Below are 4902 nucleotides of genomic sequence, written 5' to 3'. Positions count from 1 at the left end.
GGCAGTGTGACCATTCTTACTCTGTTCGTCTTACTCAGAAGACAAGTCACCCAGTAGAATTCTGGAGAAAAAGCTCTGATTGTGTGACAACCTCAAGCAATAGAAGGGTGGAAATTCGGAATAAACTTCATGCACAAGGGCTTCTGACCGAGCAGAGTCCACGCCCTCCCCATACTTCAGTAGCTCCGTGTCTGGCTATTAAAAAGCAAAGTTATACACTTTCTTTGTTCAGGCTGGGGATCACGGCCAGGGCCTCGTGCACGCTAGGCAAATGCTCTACCACTGATCCACACCCTCAGCCAACATTTTAACACAGAGGGGTCTCTCTTCAAGAATTCCTACGAGTGCACTTTCATCTGCAAACAGAAACTATGGGCTTCTGAAGGACAAGAGACCGTTCTCTGAGGAGAGGAACCTTGAAGACAAAGCCAGACAGTAAGGAAGTAGTTAACAAAATTCAAAAGAAACTCTCCATCTGCATAGTCTACACAGGCAGAGAATGCAGCCTGCCGCATGGCACTTAGGGATATTCTGTAAACACTCACGGAAGGAGGAGGGAAGGACAGGGCTCTATAGTAAACACTTCCTAAATTGTTGGGAGAGGTGGCTAGAGTCAGCAGTGGCATTAACAGGCTAATAAGACCAAACTTAGACTCCAAACAGAAAGCGGCATTAGTTCTCCTTTCAGAGACCAACGAGACCAACGTGGAAGCACAATGAGGACCAGGAGCTGATGTGGGCAGCTTGGCCCATTGGAAACTGACCCAAAGGCTCACATAGCAGACAGGAAGGCTGGTAGGAGGATATACCCAGCAGGAGCGCTCTGCCAAGAGTCCGGATGAGTGAATGCTTCCAGGCTGTACCTCTTCGGCTCACAGTAAGTCCCCCCATCTCCTTGACCTTCTTCAAATCTTTCTTTCTACGCAAAGTTTAGTTTTGCTCCAGAGCCATCTGTGTATAGTGGGAGGCAAATGACAGGGAGTAAGTTCCAGAGAGTGTAGAAAAGGGCAGAGATACAAAAGCACAGTCTTTGAGGCAGGTAATTTCCTTTTCTTTGTGCCCCTGGATGTTGGCTTAAAACAGACATTGCCTAAATTTGTCACTGGGTTGGCTGGAGTAATGTTCTCTGATTTTTCATGTATAGAAGGGGAAACTTTTCTATATACAAGTATTGATATATATATATATTTTTTTTTTTTTCTGGTGAACTTTATTGGTCCCAGCAACAAAGATTCCGTGCCTGCTTTCTCTACAATGAGCTGCAGCACTGAGGAATACAACTATTTATGCCTCTTACAAGCCCAGGGGGAGATAAATAGTCACACAAGATTATTGAGTTACCTGAAAGAAGAGGATGGGGTACTATGAAAAAAGAGGTCATTTAAGTTGAGGTCTGGCGTAAGTTTGTACCAGAAGCAAAGAAAGTTTCAAACAGAATAAAAGGTATGTGCAGAGGCAAAATGACAATGTAGGAGAGGCTTAGAGGCAGTGATTTGACCAAATCATGAGTTAGGAAATCCTTTGCAAATGCAGCGTTGAATTGATTATATCTAAGACACATGGGCTTGATGCCTAATCTAAGAACTAAACCCCCTGAAATCTGCCATTGTGCTATCACGCTGCTGGAGCCATGAGACAGGCCTGGTACCCTGGAAGATCTGACAAAAGGCAGTTGTAACTGAACCACAGAATTGTCAAGGGAGCTGGGCTGAAGATGTGGCTAGAATTTAGGCACAGCCAGAAAGGCCTTGCAGGGAAAGTTGCACATTTATACTTTTATGCTAAATGTAGTGGGAAGCCAGTAAGGGTTTTAACCTGGAGAGTAACCTGATCCGATTTATGCTTAAGAAGGATTATGGCGGCTCCTGGAGAGAAATGGATTGCAATGGACAAGGAGCTGACACCTGTTGGGTTTCTCTGTGTGCCTCCCTCGGAATACTAGGTGTTATCTTCACAAGCAAGGAAGTGCAGGCCCTTTTCGAGCATGTAAATTGCTAGAGTAACTCAAAAAGCGGCAAGGAAATGAATACAAATCTTCCTGTCATTGTTCAGTGAAGGCAGGGGACATAGTCTACTGTACACCTAATAAAATCTCAGCGACTAGTCCTAAAATGTGATTAAGTGATGGTCCTGTCTAGAATGCAGCGATTGAGGAATGGTTAACCCATTTTGGGGCAGCAAGTAAGTTCCTGATCCTGGGTGCCCACCTGAGCAATACTGCTCTGTCTGGTTGAGCTATTATAGGAGTCTGCTCTTAAAACCTCTCTTATCATTGTTAAATGTGCGAAAGACCGATTTGCTCTGCTTCGATCTTCATGTCACGCTGTTTTCCAGGAAATGGTTGCTAGGAGCGAAATCGTTTTATTATTTAGAGATAAGTGGAGCCTGGATGCCTCAATCCCTTAAAAAGTGCAAAAAATATAGTCATTGCCTCGAAACTTATTTTCACGACACTGGCCCACCTGCTTTTTGTTTGCTCGAGGTTATCGCTCTTCTCTAATGACTCTCTGAAAGCACACGCGGAGGTCTGTGCTGAAACATCGTCCCGGAGACTGCCAGGGCGCTCAGAGCCAACAGCTGACGGTAATGACAGCAAGCACGTGTATCCTCGGTGCTCAAGGCCCCGCCATGAGTGCAGTGCCAGCCAGATGCGTGGAGTGTGGATTGACTTCGGATGTTCTTGCCTTTTATAGTCTGAGGACATTGAGCACAAAGGGAAAACCCAGAGAAATAGGAGGTTTGCCAGCCAGGCTGAGAGGCACATGTACATCCTGGGACAGCCAGAGGCTCCCGATGGTCCTGTGCTCTTGGGCTCTCTTATCTCTTTGCCCTTTCTCATAACATTATCCCTAATTATTAACCTAAAAGTGTAGACTCTTTATTGCTCTTGCAAAACTGCCATATACTAAGTGGTTTATAGCTTGGGGCTAGGAGCTGTGTTTAAACCATTCTTTAACCTTACTTGGTACGTTTCCAAAGTATCACCTGAAATTCCCATGATATCTATCAGAAAAAATAAAATAAAATAGGCATGAGATTTCATCAGTAACTGTCAAATAAACTCTGGGTAAAAGCCACACTTCTGTGGAACCAACCCATGCCCAGAATCACCATTAGAGCCAGGTAGAAGCCTCCAGGTAAATTAGGCCACGCTTTCATTTTGTAGGCTGGGAAACTGAGGCACTTGGTGGCTCAAGGAATTGCCTAGGTGATAACCAGGCTGAAACTAGACATCCAGCCTCCTGACTTCCAGTCCACAAAAGTTTTAAAGAAATATTTTATTTTATTTAGGTACCGGGGATCAAACTCGGGTCCTTGTGCTTGCAAGGTGGGTGCCAGAACCACTGAGCTAAATCCCTGGCCTGAGAAATATTTTAAATAAACAAAAAAGCTAACTCTATGGAATTACACTGAAACATTATTATTGAAGTGCCAGAGATTTAGCTCAGTGGCACTGCACCTGCCTGGCAAGAGGAAGGTCCTGAGTTCCATCCTGGGTACCAAAAGACCCCCCAAAAGTATTATTGAATTTCTCACTGTACAAGGATGTGATTTATCTCTTGATATTTGGGCAAATTCTAGCAAGTGCACACAATGAAGGCATTTTTCTTGGTCTGATTCAATAAGTAATTAAAGAAAAACTGCAATCGTGAAGGGGATGAGCTTAATCTCCAGAATCTCCATCTTTTCTCCCATCCTATTACTAACTGTAGGTACTCATGGTAACAGTGGTCCAGGGAGCACAGACATTGCCTGTGAAAGCTTAACGTGACTTCTTCCCACATCCAGCCTCAAGGAAGGGGCAACCTGCAGTTTTACACAGGAGACTAGAAATATTTAGCGGCTAATACATCCGATGGCTCATCAGTCCCTGAAGCTATTTAACTCTTCTCTTTTTTGTACTTGAGTGTGGCCTTGTCGTCTTGATACACCTGGATTCATACTTAGCAAACATCACCCAATCTTGATAATATTCCCTAATCTCTGTGATAGAATTCATTTCTATATCATTTTATCCATCACATGTACAGATATATGATATTTGTAATATCCAGAATGCTGCATTTTAATAGGGAGTTTATGTATCTGTGTCTTTTCTGTCTCTTCAAACCTCAACAGAGTATCATTCATTTCCATCCCGCCATGGTGTTTGGTACTGATGGACACCAAGATTCTCAGAAAGTCTTTCTGCAATTTGCCATTTTAATAATTTTCCTCTTCTTTATGAGATACAACCAAGAAGAAATTTGCTCAGGATTCAAATAAAATTATGAAAAGTTCATTTGTTTCTACTTTTTCAAACAATCAAACCACCGTGTTATCATTAAGAGCTTCAATTCTGGTTACTTTTCATGTGCAAAATGATGGAGGACGTGGCAAAAGCTAACATCGCCTGCAATTAATATGATATCGTTTGAAACATTTTGAATTGTTGAGCGTCATGAACACCCTGCGTTTGCACGGAAGTTCTGAACCTCCTGTGAACGTCCTATCTCTGCATTACTAAATGAAGTGATGGCACCGTCAAAATGTAGACCGGATCATGTTTCTCTGGTTAAAAAGCAAAACGGATCCCCACTGCTTCTCACTGCCTTTCATCTAAGCCCCGAGCTCCTCACCGCAGTCTACACTGTAAATCAAGCGGTGCTGCTTTCCCACCTCATCTCTCCACACGGCCCTCCACTTAAATATTCTTTTCTTTCCTCCACACTGAGGCCCCTCCAGGGGTTCCCCACGCCATGTGCCTCATGCCATAGCTGTGAACTGTATCAGACTGGATTTGATCTCAGAACTTATAATGATTTACTATTTCACATATTTATTGGGCTGGGGATTTAGCTCAGTGGTTCCACCGCCTGCCTTGCAAGCGCAAAGACCTGAGTTCGATCCCCGGTACCAAAA

This window comes from Fukomys damarensis, unplaced genomic scaffold (assembly GCF_012274545.1).
Source record: "Fukomys damarensis isolate Sample0158 unplaced genomic scaffold, DMR_v1.0_HiC HiC_scaffold_26, whole genome shotgun sequence".
Taxonomy (NCBI): domain Eukaryota; kingdom Metazoa; phylum Chordata; class Mammalia; order Rodentia; family Bathyergidae; genus Fukomys; species Fukomys damarensis.
This window is presented reverse-complemented; position numbering follows the sequence as displayed.